General features: G+C 42.4%; 1 pseudogene; it reads left to right on the forward strand.

Moving 5' to 3' along the window:
- Window positions 1–8129: 8129 nt before the first annotated feature.
- On the forward strand, window positions 8130–13759 carry LOC128591198 (protein ecdysoneless homolog; annotated as a pseudogene).
- The last annotated feature ends 4713 nt before the right edge of the window (window positions 13760–18472 follow it).

The raw sequence follows: 18472 nt of genomic DNA on the forward strand, positions 1-18472 counted from the left end.
TCAAGAGATCCTCTTGCTTCAGCCTCCCAAGTAGCTGGAACTACAGGTGCCTTACCACAATGCCCAAATAGTTTTGTTTTTCTTTCTATTTTTAGTAGAAACAGCTCTTGCTCTTGCTCAGGCTGGTCTCAAGCTCCTGAGCTCAAGCAGTCTGTCTGCCCCGCCCTCCCAGAGTGCTAGGATTACAGGATGAACCATTGCAACCTGCTGGCACAGAAGTCTTTAGACAAACAAAGCTTTTCTCTGTCCAACCTGTTATTAGGTAGATGCATGACACCTCGTAAGAAGGCATTTTATCTGTTTGACAGGTCACCATAACACCCTAAATCTTATCCTCCCTTCTAAGGCCACTGAGAGAATAGAATGAAATAATAATTTGAAAGTATTTTGAAAAGTTGAAAGTCTTCTATAAAATGAGCTACTATTTTCTAAAGTATTTTCCTGGTTTTGTATAAGATAGATCTTTTGAAAAAGATCACCTACCAACCAATAAGCTGGGAGTAAACAGACAATACTTTTTAAAAGAAGGCTGTCATCTATAAACAGTGCGTGTATTCTTGGGAAGGCTTATCTTCTTTAAGATACAACAAAACACAGTGGTTAAACTGCCGGATGGTAATTAGGAAGCTGGAGGACTGAGAGTGTTTGCAATATCAAATGCTTAAGAAGGAAGACATTTTATGGCATGACCACAGTAGCCCAAACCAGCAATAACCCAGTGAGTTAGTTTGATTTATTTGGGCCCTAGCTTTTATGCTATCTGAACTGGCTGCCTTTCCAGAGCTTCACTGCATATAGAAAGCTTTTGTTTGAAATTGTTTATTGAATTATTGAATGTGTCAGAATCAGAGAAAGACAGCCCTGGAAATGATAAAGATTAGAAAGCAAAGTCTTTGAACATGTTAGCCATTGAGTCCCAGAGTTTGTGAAGGTGGATTTATTAGACTTCGAATTCCACCAATCAAGCCATGGATTATTTGAACAACTGGAAGACTGGTAGTGAACAGTACAAGAAGCATGTTTTACAGAAAGATGTTTCCACCTGGAAGAATGGCTCAGTTCCAGCCCTACTCCTTGTGGGTTTGTTAATTGGATTTGTTCTTGCAGTTAAGGCAAATCAGCATATATTCTAGTTAGTGGTTTCAAGCCCTGCAAAATTGGAATTCTGCTCAAGGAAGAGTGGCCAAGAAGTAAAAGTACTTTCTCAAAAGGGTTCAGTCCTACTGGACTAAAAGAAAATTTACATGTTAAGCAGAGCCAGAAAGGATAGTGAAATTTCTATATGTCCAAATTTCACTTTTTAGGATGGAAAATTCAGATGTGATGTATTTAAGCATTTCGATGTACCAAAAAGATATTGAGATGGAGAGCGTACATCCATGCAAAGCTGTGTGGATACAAGTCCAGCAGCCCACATCCCATCTGAACACTAGAGTCTTCGTACTTGAGTCATAATGCTGTGTGACATAGTAGGGAATGGCGCTGCTAGCATCGCCATCAGTGAGCGCAGGTGTGCTGATCAAGAGTTCTTTCCACACTGGATGTGTGAAGATCGTTCTTCAATTTGCAGCTTACAGCAAGTGCAGCTGTTGTAATAAAAGTGTGTCTGAGGTTGCACATTACTTGGGAGGAATCCCCTGCCCCTCAGGACATGGGGAAGGTCCAGAACAAAGGAGCTGTGACATAGCCAGCTAAGGTCTGCTGCTCTAGACCAGTGATCGTGAACTTAAAAGGGTAAGGGGCTAAATCTGACGTGCAATCATGGATTAGATCCTAGGACAGAAAAATGGCTTTTGTGGAAGAAAATGGTAACATCCCAATAAACTCTGTAATTTAGTTAGTAGTAGTATTACACCAGGGTTAATTGCTTAGTTTTGGCAAATGCACCAGGGTTGTGTAATGTAAGCTTTAGGAGAGCTGAGTAAGGAGCATGTGGAAAATCCCTGAACCATCTTTGCAATTTTTCTGTAAATCTAAAATCACTGCAAATAAAAAAAAATGTTTTGTTTTTTTTTAAATAACCTATGGCAGCTAGCAGGCAATATGGAGGAATGAAATGGGCCAGCCTGAGCCAGTGACAAACTGGATAGCCCTAGTCCCATCTAGAGAATGTCTAACTGACCCCTGGGATCCAGTTGCTGCTGTGTGGAAAGGCATGCCCTAGCTTTATAGGTTTTCTGACTTTTTAAAAGAGCACCTAAAAATTTGTGTGTGTGTGTGATCCCAATTTTAAAACAGGGGCTTAACGTATTTTAAAAGAGAATATTGCTGCTCTGTGAGTGCCAAATGGCTCATGATATGACTTTTCTTCTGGACACCAGAGCAGTGAGTGTGCAAAAGACTCATCCTGAAAGTGAGGATTCCTAGGTCTCAATCTTGGAGATCATGATTAGGTAGATGTAAAATCAAACTCAGGATTCTGCGTTTTTCATAAGCCTCCAGGGTGATTTTGACATAAAAGCTGCATAGATTTCACTCTGAGAAACATCTTTAAAGAGAGAAAGTACCTTTTCCTTTCATTCAACTTCTTATTCTTTCCCTTACCATCAGCAATGCAACTTCAAGGCTGGTGTTAGAACACAGATACAGAGCTGGGCTGTTCAGTACGGTCGCCCCTGGCCACCTGTGACTAGTGAGCAGCTGACATGGGGGGATCTGTGTGTAAAATGCACACAGATTTCAAGATGGTACAAATTTTAAAACTATCTCATCAATAAAGTTTAATATCAATTAAATGTTGAACTGGTAATATTTTAGACGTATGGGGTTAACAAAATATAGCATTAAAATTAATTGTACCTACTACCAGCAAATGTAAAGTTATACATGTGGCTCACATGTGTGACTCACATTACATTCCTATTGGGCGGTGTTAGTCTAAGAACCTTTAGCAAGAGAGTTTTTCCCCCTTAGGCCTTAGCACATAGTAGCAAAAGGAGCACTTAATGTTTATAAGTCCACGGTTCTGCTCACATCACCAGGACCTGGATTTCACATGCTATTTGGGGAAACCGAACACTTCATGCCTCCGTATTCTCCTCTACGAGATCAGCTGGCTGAGTTTCAAGGCCCTCCGTTTCCCGCCGTCTGTGCCTCTGCCATAAGAGGCCATGACTAAAAGACATTCACATATTAACATGTCACAAATGGACAGGACGTGTGCGGCTCATCATAGGTGCTGTTTCCAAGAGATGCAAGGAAAGCTGCAAATTCTGAGTTGGGTATTAAGTGGGCACAGATCAAGGCAATGCCCCTGGTCTAATTTCGGAAGCCATCTATAATGAAAGAGGTTTGGAGAAACCATTCAGACTGATGTTAGAGTCATTCGGTGACGAAGAGATAACAAAACATGGACACAGAGACAGGGTAGAAATCCTACCTGACAAAGGAGGATGTGAGATCCACCAGTCTATGGGTTGAGAGGAGAACATCTCAAACTCTGTTCTCCATCTCATTCAATTATCAGACTTCTAAATTTATTACCTCAGTACTCTCCCCTACTTCTTCATTTTTTAAATTGCTTATTGTATGTATTTAAGGTATACTACATAATGTTTTGATATACTTCTCTTTATATCCATAGACACAGTGATTTTTACAATCAAGCAAATTAGTATACCCATGATCTAGTATAGCTTGCTTGTTTTCCTTCCTTCCTTCCTTCCTTCCTTCCTTCTTTCCTTCCTTCCTCTTTCCCTTCCCACCCTCCCTTCCTTCCTTTCTTTCTCCCAAAGATTCAGAAGTACCTTTTAGGTTGATCTTCCTTTTTCCCCTCCCACTCTGTCCTTGTGTATTTCAGGCATGAAAATCCATAGAGGCTCAATCTTTCTGACCAGTAATATCACACCCTGGTAGCTGTCAACACCTCCGAAGAAAGAACTGTATGTTATTAAAAACAGAAATGGGCCTGGACATGTACCCACTGGGTCTCAATTCAGAAGACCATTAGGACTATTCAAACCAATTGACCTGGCAGCAAATTCTAATGGAACTATTCATACCTCTACCTCTCACTTTTGATTTGTTAATGACCAGGAAATACAAAAACAATGCATCCATAATAAGTATAGCTGTGGTGATAATGAAATATATGAACATTTCAGCAAATGTCATTTTTATAAAATAGAAGTATGTATCGTCTATACATTCCAAGTGAGAGCTGATGGTTTTAATAGACACCTGACTAGAAATTTGTCTTCAAGATTCGTGTCTTTTACCACACTGGTCCATTCAGTTTCTTGGCCTCTTTATTCAAACAAAGATTTTTCCAGGATGCTAAATACTCAGCCTGCTACTTGGGCCTAGACTGCTGTGAGAGATCCCCAAACCTGTCAAAACCTGCCCAATTTGCATTTTGCCCCTTGAGGACCTTCCTTTGGAGAGATGAGCGCTACCTGAGCCTAGGAGTCAGGACACAAAGCAGTGAGGCTTAGGTGTCTTAGCACACTTCTCTTGGTGTCTTCCAAGAGAAGACAGGTGCATTAGAACCATAAAATAAGGATCAAAATAGGCCAAAAGCTAGAAATGAGAATGGAGAGGAGATAAACACACTAAAGATCTAAGTTAAAGGGAATTGCTACAACTGAGCACTGAATTAAACTCTAAGCCTCATAACAATCAAAGGAAAAGGGGAAAGGTGTTGAGCTTTAGAGGGCTCAGTGTCTAATAAAAACTGTCTAGTATAAGTCCTTTGGTAGGGACTTGTTTTCTCCTGGCAGTAAATTCTTAGAGGTTTTTTTGAATTGATTTTTATATAAATGATAACAGAGACTAAAAAGTGGTTTACAAAAGATGTAGAAATGATTTTCTTATAGCCCATTTCTTACATTGACCTGCAATAAACATCAAGGGCAAGCTGTTTATTAAATCATAACTCAGTGAAGATATTTCTCTGGGGAGGTTAGCTAATCTGGTCCAGACCCACAAGTTGGTGGTGACTTATCTTGACATACAGATAGAGCTCAGAGGGCCTAGAGATATAGATGGTTAGAATAACTTAAGAATGTCTTGTTTCTGTTGATCCTTAGGCAGAGCTGGAGACCAGTTGTCCTGTGTTTGCAAGAAAGAGAGCCATATGCTCTGATTATAGGTATCAACACTGAAATTTTATCATGAGATGCTGTGTTTTGAATGTTTCCTCCAAAACTCAGGTGTCACAAATGTGATAGCATTAAGTCGTGAGGCCTTTAAGAGGTGATCAGGTCATGAGAGCTCTTCTCTAATGAATAGAATTGGTGCCCTTACAAGAGGGTTGACAAAGGGAGTCTGCTCTCTGTTGCCCTTCCACAAGAAGGCCCGCACAAGATGCCAGGGCCCTGATCTTGGACTTTCCAGTTTCTAGAGCTTTGAGAAATAAATTTCTGTTCTTTATAAATTGCTCAATCTGTGTTATTCTGTTCTAGTAGCATAAATGGATTATGAGATACACCTTTGTCTATCTGGAAGGTAAGACTATCCTAACTTTCACTGATTCTAGCCTAAAAATTCCATATACTTATGTAGTTAGGGACAGAATTTACTTTGAGTAAATAATTACCTTAATAGTTATCTATTAAAGCTTGAAATTAAAGTTGAGAAACATTTTGTTTGGAAACTTTTAAAGGCAGGTATTACCTGTGGGCTATAGTCATCATAAAATAATCTACCTATGGCACACTGAAAAGAAGTGTTTTGAGTAGTGTGCTGATTCTTCCTCTGATAGGCTACAAAATGTACCCTCAGTTACTATTGTTTCTTCTGGATGGAAGCCTCTTCAGCAACAGAAATGGTAAATAGTTTCCTGGAGAAAACCATTGTGCATGGTCTGACAGAGAGGCTCAATGACAAAAACAACAACACAACAACGAAGTATGCCAAATCATGCCTTTCATTTGAAATCACAGCCCAGAAGAAAGTGTTAGTGAAAAAAGGGAGCTTTCTAGCTATTATTTTACATGGAAAAATTCTAACCCATAGGTGGTAAATGAGCTGCAGGGGCCTAGTATAGGGAAGTGAATTTATCTACGGAATAAATAAATAAATGGATGAATGCTGCTGAGTATGAGGTCGGTGACAGCTCTGGGGCTGGAGCCAGCCATCCCAACTTGATCACTCTGGGAGGAGGTAGGTTATAACCCACGACTACAGCACATAATAAAATTGGACTCTGAATTCCTGGCGTCACAAAAAGAGAAGAGGAAGGGACCGAACCAGTTGGTAGGACCGCACAGGTTAGGCTCGGCTGAGGCCCTCCTGTTTGTAGGAGCAGCACTCTCTCTCCCCGCTTCTCTTTTCCCAGAGACCCCTCCTTGTGCTATTTTGAGCATTCCCTGCTTCCATTCTCATCCACAGTGCAAGTGAACAAAAGGAGGCAGGCGGTGCCTGTGGCTCAAAGGAGTAGGCCGCCAGCCCCATATGCCGGAGGTGGCGGGTTCAAACCCAGCACTGGCCAAAAAACTGCAAAAATTAAAAAAAAAAAGAAGGCAAGTGGGAGAATTTCCCAGGACAGCAGAGCCCAGAGATTCAGATTTAACTGGTCAGGAGAACCCCAGGCATTAGTAGTCTTCACAAGTTCTCCAGGTGATTTTAAAGTGCAGCTGAGGTTGAAGGCAAGCGTCTGAGCCAAACTTTAAAATCCCCTTCTCCTGTGGCACATAATTTACTTCCTCACATGCATAGTTGAAGCTACACAAGCTGCCTCCTTTCTCTCCTTTGGGGAATCTGAAGGGCTTTTGTCTCACTTATTCTATGATCACATTTATTTATTTATTTTGTATTTATTTATTTATTTTAGATGGAATCTCACTCTGTTGCCCAGGCCACAGTGCCACAGCCTCAGCCTAGCTCACAGCAAACTCAAACTCCTGGGTTCAAGCAATCCTTCTGCCTCAGCTTCCCAAGTAGCTAGGCCTACAGGTATCTCACAACGCCCAGCTAATTTTTCTCTTTTCTGTAGAGACAGAATCTTGCTCTTGTTCAGGCTGGTCTTGGGCTTCTGAACTCAAGAAATCTTTCCACCTTGGCCTCTCACAGTGCTAGGATTATAGGTGTAAGCCACCATGCCCAGCCTTTACATTTCTTTTAAGTACATCCCCCTGGGGGATTGGCTCCAGGACCCCCTGCAGATACCCAAATCCAAGGATGTTCAAGGATGAGTACCTTGTATAACATAGTGTAGTATTTGAGTATAACTTATGCATATTGTCCTATATATAGTATACTTTAAATCATTTTTACATTATTTATAACCTTTAATACAATGTAAATGCTCTGTAAATTGTTTTTGTTTATTTGCAGTATTTTTCATTGTGGTATTATTATTTATATTGTTTTTCTAAAAATATCTTTTCAAGGTCTGCTGGTTTGAATCTAAGGATCCTCAGGCATGGAGGGTGGACTGAATTGCAGAAGGTGGTTATCCAGACTGACAGAGGTCTGACTCAATTGCTATTGAGGCATTTCAGCAAATGATAAGAAAAAATTAAATAAAGGGCATTTGCGGCATTGAGATAGCATAACATAAAATAACACAATATGATTTTGCAAAAATGTTTTTAATGCATATTTTTGCATAATTATAAATTAATGCTTTAGAACAGTTATTACTCCACACCAAACATAAACAGCTGTAAATAATGACTGACCAAAACCTAAAAATAAAAAAATAATGATGAAAACTCATGAATAGTTGATATGATTGCTTTGACATCAGCGTGGATTCAGTCACATGCTGCTAAGCCTACTGTCCTGGCCTGTGGATCACATGTCACCCCACGCCATGCATGGCTTGGAATCATCTGTCAATTATTTCAATGGCAGGATTCTTTTATAAAATAGCTGACCCTATGAAAAATTATTTTAGAATGATTTAGTGGTTTGCATGTTTTCAGAGACCAGCCTCCCAGATCTTTATTGTTTTACAAGACGAAGTAAAGAAGTAGAAAGCAGGACGATGTCCGAGGTTCCGGGAACTGAGCCGATTTCAGACTTTCTCCCAGGACTTCCGCTGGCCTTAGATCCCAGGCTGGTGTTGGGACAGAACACGATCCGGGCTTTTGTGAACTTGGTTCTCAACCAGCTCACACAGTGAGGGGGGCAGCTGAGGAAAGGTGTAACAGTTGAGATGCAAAGGAGAGCCCCAAGAACCTTTACAAAGAAGAATGGAGGAAACTGTGAAACTTGCTTCAGTGGAAGACGCTGTGGAGTACCACCTGTTCCTGATACCAGATGAATCCAGGGACCCAGCAGAGCACAAAGAGATTCTTCAGAAGTATATTGAGAGAATAGTGACCCAGTTTGCACCTATTCTCGCCCCCCATATCTGGCAGGATCAGCCTTTCAATCTCAAATATAAACCTGGAAAAGGAGGTGTTCCTGATCATATGTTTAGTGTGACAAAATTTGGGGATAAACATGGAGGATGAATGGTTTATCGTTTATATAATAAAGCAGATTACAAAGGAATTTCCAGAGTTGGTAGCAAGGTTTAGGATCGAAGACAATGACGGTGAATTCTTGTTAATAGAAGCTGCTGACTTTCTCCCTAAATGGTTAGAGCCTGATAATAGCACTAATAGGGTATTTTTCCACCATGGGGAATTGTGCATTATTCCTGCACCAAGGAATTCTGGAGCAGTGTCTTGGTTACCTGCCACACCCCGACCATTCTGCAAGCATTGAACATAATCTCAACACACCCAGAAAAAATTTTGACTTCAGAATCTATACCAGCTGCTGGGAGTAGGCGCATCAGAGGGTACCCCAAAAAAATTCAGGCCTCCCTTCATCAAGCACACTGCTTCCTTCCAGCTGGCATTGTAGCAGTGTTAAAGCAGTGCCCTAAATTGGTGGCAGCAGCAGTCCAGGCATTTTATCTACGACACCCCATTGATCTTCGAGCCTGTCGTATTTTCGAGACAGTCTTGCCTGAAACACGAATAATGATGTCGGTGACTTTCACTAAATGTCTGTATGCACAGTTGGTGCAACAAAAGTTTGTGCCAGACCAGTGAAGCGGATACGGGCTTCCTCCTCCATCTCATCCCCAGTATCGAGCCCATGAACTGGGCATGAAGCCGGCTCATGGATTTGAGATCTTATGTTCCAAATGTGGCCCACATTTTTCTGACTCCAAGAAATCCCTTGTGACTGCCTCACCACTCTGGGCCAGCTTCCTTGAAAGTCTGAAAAAGAATGATTACTTTATGATAGAAGGTTCTTCTCAGTACCAGGAAAGGCTAGAAATGGCAAAGAACTACTTCCAACTCTCTGTAAACTGGCCAGAAAGTTCTCTTGCCATGAGCCCAGGTGAAAAAATCTGAACCTTATTACAGACAGTACCATTTGATATAGAAGAGCTTAAGAAAGAAGCAGCCAATCTTCCCCCAGAGGATGATGACCAATGATCTGGTTAGCTCTCTCACCAGATCAGCTGGACCAGCTACTACAAGAAGCCGCTGGCAAAAAATCAGAGCCCGTTTCCAAGGAAAAGAAGGAGCAGAATTATGACTTAACTCAAGTTTCAGAGAGCATGAAAGCTTTCATATCCAAAGTCTCAACCCACAAGGGAGTAGAGCTGCCGAGAGCACCTTCTGAGGCTCCAATCACTTTTGACGCAGATTCTTTCCTGAATTATTTTGATAAGATTTTAGGGCCAAGGCCTCATGAGTCAGACTCTGATGATCTGGATGAGGAAGATTTTGAATATTTAGACAGCGATGATGACTTGGACCTCAAAATGCAGGACTCTCATGAAGAGGCTTCTCCGAAAGGAACTCTTAATAATCTGAAGTCATATGTGGCCCAGATGGACCAGGAACTGGCACACACCAGATTGGCAAAAGTTTCATCACTCAGAAGCAAGTGGAACCTGTATCCCAGACTATGAGTAACAGTTCCGATGAGGAAGATTCTGTTGCCGGAGAATCTGTTATGGCACCAGTAGACGTAGACCTGAACTTGGTTTCGAATATATTGAAATCCTATAGCTCCCAAGCTGGACTGGCAGGACCTGCTTCCAACCTTCTACAAAGCATGGGAGTAAAACTGCCTGACAACAACGATCCCATTCCCACAAGTAAGCCAGCAAAAGGTGAACCAGCACATCCAGCTTCTCTTTTTTTCTTTTGAAATAAATACTTATCTGATTCTAAAAAAAAAAAAAAAAATAGAAGTAGACAGCAGACTCCTTCTCTGGAGTAGTGGTGAAAAGAAGACTTGGGACACTGATCAAGATGCTTCCAGATTTGCTGTGTATGAGTATATTCCCAGAAGAGAACAGTCTTCCCTTAGTCACTAGTGCATTCAAAACCTTCCATGTGTAACTGCCTCATTCGTGAAGATCTTCCCTAAATACGTTAAAGAGATGGGAGGTAGTATTTCTCAATTAACACTTCCAAACAGCAAACAAATTTTAAATATACACCTGTCATGCCTTCATTCTCCTTCAGACAGGCCAAAGGAAAACTTGGGCATGGAGGGCAGGTGTAACGTGCTTCATTCAGCTCTCAGGCGACTGGTGAGCTGAGTTACATGGGAAGTCTACTCTAGCTCTGGGTAGCTGGTGAATGAACTAAGTTGCACACTGCAGCCTGCAGTCCACAGTCCACACAGGAGAAAGGTCCTGTGTCCCTTCATCCCCAGGGGAACAAGGTGGCAACATGCCAAGCAACAGTTACACAGGCATGACTTCACTGTACAGAGCTATGGCGAGGTAGGGGCACAAGGCGCCTTCCAGCAAGGCCAGGGGTGAAAAGCCCAAACAGTTTTCCTTACCCCACAACACCCAAAGCAACAAACGTGTACCTGCATTAGAAAGGCAAACTCCTCCATCGGGGATATTTTAGATGGTTCATTAAAAAGATGTAAGGTGGAGAAACATCATCTCTGTTTACAGCTGTGAGCATCTCTGTGTTCCCTTGGTATGATGTTTTTAGATGAGGAGTTTTATTTGTGGTAAAAGTATTTGTAGTAAAAGCTGGTAATTCAGGGCTGGTCCTCTGTCCCTGTCTGGCTCACAGCCCTGAGAAGCTCCTGGCTCCCCACCTATTGGCCCCAGGCCATGTCAAGACAAGCTGAGTGGGTTAATGCCTCCAATTAAAGCATCCGCTTGTATCACTGGCTTGTGGGCAAACCTTCCTCCTATAACTGACATAATAATAGTGATTTTTCTGTGCAGTGATGATTCTGTAAGCATGGCAGAGACTGGTTAGCTGCTATCAGAACTGTTTCTTCTTCCTCCTGGACACGTAGCTTACTGGGTGCACGGCTAGATTCACTGAATTAATGTGGTCCTGTGATCAATTCCTGACCAGTGGATTTTAGGAAGAAGTGATAAGGGCCCCTTCCAGTGCCGGTCCATTAAAAACTTCCCATGTGCAATCCTCTATGTTTTCACCCCCATCAGTGACCTTAAAAGTCACATTTTGTGATGCCAGAGACACAAGATGGAAGGTGCCTGGGTCACTGAATCACTAAACCACCCCTTGAGGAAAGCTGCTTATTGAACAAGAGTACCTGGTCTGAAATTTATGTAAGAGATAAACTCTTACTGAGTCGAGTCATTGTAACTTGGGGTTTATCAATTACAGCAGCAAAAGTTAGCCTCACCAATACATTGACTTCTTTTTTAATAATCTTGGTTGTTTTTCCAATTCCCTTTAAGGGCTAGGACATTATACTATACTTACCAGTTGTTCCCACAGCTTTGGAGCCCTTCCCTGAACCCCAGCTGGGTGACCTGAGCCTTGAGAGCTCCTATCCCAATGCTAACCCATCTGGCCTGTGAGAATTTCTTACCTTTGCGATCTCACGTCTCTGGACTGAGATACTTTGGCAGACATGACAACCCAGTGCCAATTGCTTATTTGCCTTTTCAGAACCCCTGCTCAATCTCACTACCTATAAACCCAACTTCTCCCCTCAGTGTGTGTCCCCTTGCTCCCTGTATAGATTTAATTTTATGCTGTGACACCTCCCAGTCTATTTCACTCGGTCACTGATGGGTAGCTCCCACCCAAACTCTGGGTCAGTGTTTGTCAAAGTGAGGCCCCAGGACCAACAGCACTGGCAGAAACTCAAATGCTCAGGTCACATTCTAAATCTGCTGAATCAGAAGCTCCAGGGGTGGGCTCAGTAATCTGTATTTTAACAAGCCCTCGGGTGGTTTTGAAGTGTGCTGGAATCTGAGAACCACTGCTTTACAATTTAACATTCAGGAATCCGACCCTCAGTCCTGTCCACGAGGACCAGTGTTATAAAGAAGTCACACTGCCATGCGTTCCTCCAGCAGGAGAACATGTCTGGAATGTCCCTGGGTAATTTTGGCTTTTCCATTTGATAGGGATCTTCAGGCCACTCTTTGAAATAAAACTCAAAGTTCCTAACACTAAGATAAAGCATTTAATTTAAGTGGATGACCAAAAATTGAAGTGCTTCCCCGAGATGAAACAAGCAAGGCTCCTCAAATACTTCTAATATATATTTTCTTTCCAATACAGTCATGAAAATTGCATCACTACTGGAAAGCCAAGAGCAAGATCCATATTTTCTAGAAGAATATGTTGAGCGTATATCTCAGTGTGTTATGGAAAAAGTCACCTTTCATCTCCAAAGAGCATTTGATGCTGACTGGTGTTTAGGCTTTTAGAACTGGCCCTGAAAACACCATTTTTCCTTTGTTAAATGTTTTGTCAAACAGTGGTCTCCAGGGATGATAATTCAATGCTGAATATCTTAGTTCCTTTGAGAAGTCAACATAGTTAAAATATGTGGTGGGTTGCTTTGAGACTGGTTTCCTTACTTAGGAAGGTGACAACTTGGTGAGCTGAGATGCTACAGGTATTACCCTTTTCCTCTTACAACCTTAATTACTGTGGAACGTTTACTCAGAGTGTTTGCAAAATTAGAGACTCCCTGGAGAAAACAATATTTGACAGCCAGGTAATCTTTGGAAAGTAGGCTGAAAAGAAACTAAAAATAAGCATATTTTTAAGTACATAAAAAAATGGGGGGTCAAGATGGAGAAAACGATTCCATACTGGCACACTCAGGGAATTTGTGTTTTAAATGCTTAATCGTGATTTTGAAAGATTTCTTAACTGCAGCAAAGGCGCAAAGCAAGTATTTTTGGGTCACTTTGTGGGTCACAGCATAGCCAATGCCACCCCTTATAGCTGCTCATAAGCCCCACCTTTCTGCACCCCAAACTTGGCAACTGCCAAGCCATGTTGATAGGGAAGGATTTCACATGCAGGGATTTATGTTCAAGCATTCATGTCCCAGCTCTAACTGTAAGACAAGAGCTGAGAAGTAAATTTGTTTACACCTGAGGGATGGTTTTTTTTTTTTTTCTCATTGTTGGAGCCATGATGCAGATTCCTATGGAAAAAAATCAAATAAACAACAAAAGTAAGAGAAGAGGAAAGCCAGTGACCTTCACCTTATTTAAGAGATGCTCAGCAAATCACAACCAGCCCCTTTGGATTTCTTTTCAGACAGGAGCAAGGGGGCTAGTTCTTATTTACAGGGTTGGCTTCCAGTCCAGATGTGTTTATTTTAAAAAAAATGTTCAGATTCCTCAAAGTAAAAGGTTGAGATTGTTGTCAGCAGCAGCATCGCCAATCTGTGCGAGATGTTTATGCTCTTTTTTAGTTCAGTTAATTCTGCGGGAAGTGTGACCAATGCTTTTTTATGCTGCACTTCTATGTGTTTCCAGAAGGCCTCCAGCAGCAAAGCCATGCAAAAACCTCCACCCCTGTTCAAAGGACATCTCAGCATCTGACTCCAAAGTTCCTGATAAGTTATCATCATCATCAAAATCCAATTTTAACACTGTGTTTCCATGGGACTCTCTGTACTCTGTAACAGACAACCAAATTAATAGGGAGTTAGTTACATGTCTGAAATCTTAAAACTTGAGATATCTCTCACAAGGATGGACATGAGAGAAATATGTACTAACCCACCAAACTGTGTTTAGACATAAATATAAACGAAACAAGTATCTAAAGGAAATATTAATATTATGAACAAGCAAAGGTTCATTCATGATGTGGTATATGGAGCAGTGGTATTACAAGATTAAGAGGGACAATCTCTCTACTGCACATTCTTCCTGGTTTTATCAGTGCTTGGAGATCCTGCAGCAGCAAGTCCGCCCACCTTCTCAACACTCTTGTCCATTGCTCCCTTTGTTTTGTTCAAAGTTCAATCAGAAAGAGCCTCTTTCCAGACAATGAAGTTTTAAAGGGCTTCTCCCGTGGGCTGACCTTGAAAATGACATCAGGTCAGAAGATGCTGATTTTCAAGATGACCGTGCGCCTTTGAGTCAGAGAAACAAAGGGCCACCCTATCCCAGAGTGACAGCCAATATTTTCCAGAACATATTGGAAGGAAGCAGAATCTTCCATAGAAATAAATTCATACAGATATCATCTTCAAAGCCCACCTTTGGACAAATTATAAGCCACAAAAGTAACATTTAGTAATGAGGGTACTGAAGTAAAAAGCAGACACAGATGAGATGGCTTGAACTAAGGGCACCAAGGGACATTCAAGAGGTGCCACACAGCCCCCAGGTGGAAGGCAGCCTCTGGGTCTCTGGGAGAAGGAATCAGGAGTGACGTAAAGCTCAGGTGTGTCTTTCTATTGATATATGCAATTAATATCTGCAAGTTATATTGGCTCTTCAGAGTATTGATCTAATCATTCTCATCAAGCCCTTTTGTCCTCTTTGACAAATTCTTAAGTTAAAAACTACATGAATCAGGGGTGAGGGACTGTCAGTTACACTCTTTGAATTGTTCTGTTGAGTATGTACTTTCATATTCAAATAACTGAAATGAAATGTTTTAATGATAAACAAGGAAAAGAAGGGAGGGAACCTATAGGATTAAATATCAAGAGATTCTGAGGGTGGGGGCCACTTGACTACTACCATGAAGTTATGTGTGAGGAATGGAGAAAAGCAGGTGAATGGCCCCATTGCAGATGCCTGTCTGGGTGGGCCACAGATGCCATGCCATGGTACCCAAATCAGTTTCCTCGCTTCTCTGTCCAAACCTCCACGGAGAGGCAGCCACGGATTTCCTGCTTTATGGTAGCTGCCTCTCCAACCCCTTCAATCCTCTGTGGCAATCCTGACTTAAATCCCATGCCCACTTCTGCTTTTGTAAAGAGAATGATCCCTCCCCTTCTAGGGAGACCCTGCTCCTTCCTCTTATAGGACTCAAGTCAATCAAGGCCTTAAATAGGAAACCACCCAAGTATTGCTCGCGTGTCCTAACTGGAGTTTGGTCGCGGGCTTATCTGGCTCAGACCTGGGCTTGATAAACACAAACTGTACAGCAAAAAGAGAAATGTGTAGTCATAGGAAAAGGGAAAAGGCATTCCAGATTCTGCACACAGCCACAGGGAAGATTGGAAATTTGTTCGTCTATTCAATAAATATTTATTAAACTTACGCTGCATCAGGTGCTCCCCAGTCAATGGGGATATGCAGGTGGGGAAACGATAAACACAATGGTGCAGATAGGAAGGATCTTTAGGAAAGGGAGTGGAAGCCCTATAGCTCAAACAGAGCAATACTTCCTCAGTCCATTAAGGATTGAGTAGATGAAAGGGAGCAAGAGAGGCTGGGAGGTGATCCAAGTGAGAATTCCCTGTGGCTTGACCACTGTTTTTTGACCATCTTTCTGCTGAAATATTTATAATACATGGCATTCACAATGGGCTATTTATCCTCATGGGTATGACCAGGTACATAAGATAGGGTTAATTGTAACAGGAAGTCCAAAATAACAATGGCTTACGTAAGAATGGCTTCCCTACTGCCACCTTGGCCTTGATCTCTACCTCTACTCCTAGAGTCCAGGGAAGGAACAGGGCTCCATGGCCATTACTAACCCAGAACCCATCCGTCTCCATACTCCACCATCCTGGAATGTGACTTCTACCCTAGGGTCACCTGGTGATTCCAAATTGCTGCTGGAGGACCAGTCGTTACATCTAGAGTGCAGGCAACAGGAGGAAGAAATCCAAAGTCAGACCCAGGTCCCTTCCCAGTGAAAATGCTCCCTGTAAGGAACCTTTCTGGAAGTGCAGACTCTATATCCCTTTCTATGTCATTAGGCGGAACGTAGCCACATGGCCAGACTAGATGGAGAAGAGCCTGGGCACATTGCCACCACAAATAAAATGGAAGTTTTGCTAGGAAGGGAGAGGAGTTTGGGGGAGACACTATCATACCAGGAGTCAACACAATTCCCAGAGCACTACCACCATCTCCACCCCTGTCGCTCCCCACTCGGGTAAGTACGTGAAACAACATTATTATAGGGCCAACCTCGAATCTCACCGCATCAGTGGGCTTTTAAAAACTAACGAACCATTTGCAAACTTTGGAGATTTATGTGCTATTGTCCAGGCATACCTTGAAATCCCCTGTAGTTTACCAGGATGTTATGACACCAGGACTGAAAACACTGCCTGTATGTGCAGTTGGCAGCTCAGTGATGAGAAGAAAAAGATGGATGGAGGAAAATGTGAAGGGAAAATGACGGGGAATTTTATAGCCGGGTGATTTACTTTTCGACATGAAAAGAAATGATAACTAAAAAATTGTTCAGCCGCTTCTTTTTTTTTTTTTTTTTTAAGAGACAGTCTCACTTTTTCACCATCGGTAGAGTGCTGTGGCATCACAGCTCACAGCAACCTCCAGCTCTTGGGCTTAGGCAATTGCCTCAGGCTCCCGAGTAGCTGGGACTACAGGTGCCCACCACAACGCCCAGCTGCTTTTTTTGTTGTAGTTTGCCCGGGGCTGGGTTTGAACCCACACCCTCGGTATATGGGGCCGGTGCCCTGCTCACTGAGCCACAGGAGACACCCCGTTTAGCTGCTTCTTTAGGAATGTCAGCAATATGGTTGTCATAGTTGTAATGGAACTTTTTAGCTAAATGCGTTTGGTCTCAGAGCCTCTCTAACAGGTGCTGGGGCTCAGCTATGGTAGTCTGTCACTGGAATTCATACCTCGATATAGTCCTTTTCCTTGAATGTGGACTGTCCTGGGACCACTTAACCCAGAAGTGAAACTGTGCTGGTGGTCAGTTTAGCTTTAAGTTCTAAGTTTCTATTCTTGGATATCTTGAGCTGCCATAAAAGAAGTCTGGCTACCCTCGTGAAGAAACCACATGAAAAGATTCGGTGGAGAAGCCACACAGAGGAGAAATCCCAAGCCTGGACGGGAGAGGGTGAATGAAAGAAAGAGAATCTTACCGTGCTGACATCCAGCCAAGTCTAGACCCAATCTCCTTGCCAGGGAATCCAGCCACCTAATGACCACCAGCAAGTCCAGCTTGCACAACTATGAACAAATAATTGCTCTTTTGTTTTAAGCTACTATGATTTAGGCTGGTTTGTTACCAAGCAATAAATAACTAAAATACCAGTACTACCCCCCCCACACACCAAAAAAAATATATCTACAGGCTTATGATGGAACCCCAGCCAGTGTGGCCCTCACAGCTTGTGCTGCTGCTGCTGCTATAACTGCTCGGACCACCCCAGCTGGCCTCTGCCACTGCAGCCAAGGGAGGCAGTGCCCTCTGACCCCTCCACTCTCCCACCAAGACCACTTTCTGATGCTACACTCCTAAAATGGGCCTTCTTCCAGATTCCTTTTCCTGACTCCAGCAAGAGCACACCTTACCCATCTCCCTGTCCAGTTTCCCCATAGGAACTTGTGCCACTCTTTCCCCATCTCTGGAACATACCCCTCAACACGACCAACAACATACAGATGTGTTGTCAGGTTGGGAAGGGAGTTCTAATTACATGTGGGTCCTGTCCTGTCCTGGAGCCATGGCCAGAAAAATGAGTTCTTGGCATCTTCAATTGGAATCTGGAACACATTTTCCCTTAAAAGCAATATTATAGATGATTTTAGGTCCTGTAGTACTATTAGAACTGTACTTCAACTATATTGCTAGTTAAATAGACATTTGGGGGCTGGCCTGGGAATACAACTACTCTGTCCTAATGAGAAAAAGGATCCAAATAACTGGCTGAATAATGAACTTGTGGAAGTAACCTGATTACAAGTCAAAAGATCTCCTATCTTGAACACCAATCATATACTAGGTCAATAGAAAAAATAAGGTTGAATCTTCTTCCCAAGAAGTTACAGTTTATTCGGAAGACAAAGACACACAAGAAAAAACAGACAGAGAAGGAAGTGTATAAACAAGTCTTAAATTGTGTGGGACTGACAATTAAGTGCTTCAGGGTTGCAAAAGCAAGCCCAGAAGTTGTCCTTTCCCTGGTTTGTTTACATGGGCTTCCAGACACCTGTTTTGAGATGTCTTGTGAACACAGTGCTTTTCACAATTACCCAAGTGCTGTTTCACTGTTAATGGGAAATGGGTGGGCAGGTAGAGGAGGCATCTCCATTCACCTGGCTGTAGAGAACAGGTGAGTCGCAGGTCTTAAGGTTTAACTA

This window comes from Nycticebus coucang, chromosome 1 (assembly GCF_027406575.1).
Source record: "Nycticebus coucang isolate mNycCou1 chromosome 1, mNycCou1.pri, whole genome shotgun sequence".
Taxonomy (NCBI): domain Eukaryota; kingdom Metazoa; phylum Chordata; class Mammalia; order Primates; family Lorisidae; genus Nycticebus; species Nycticebus coucang.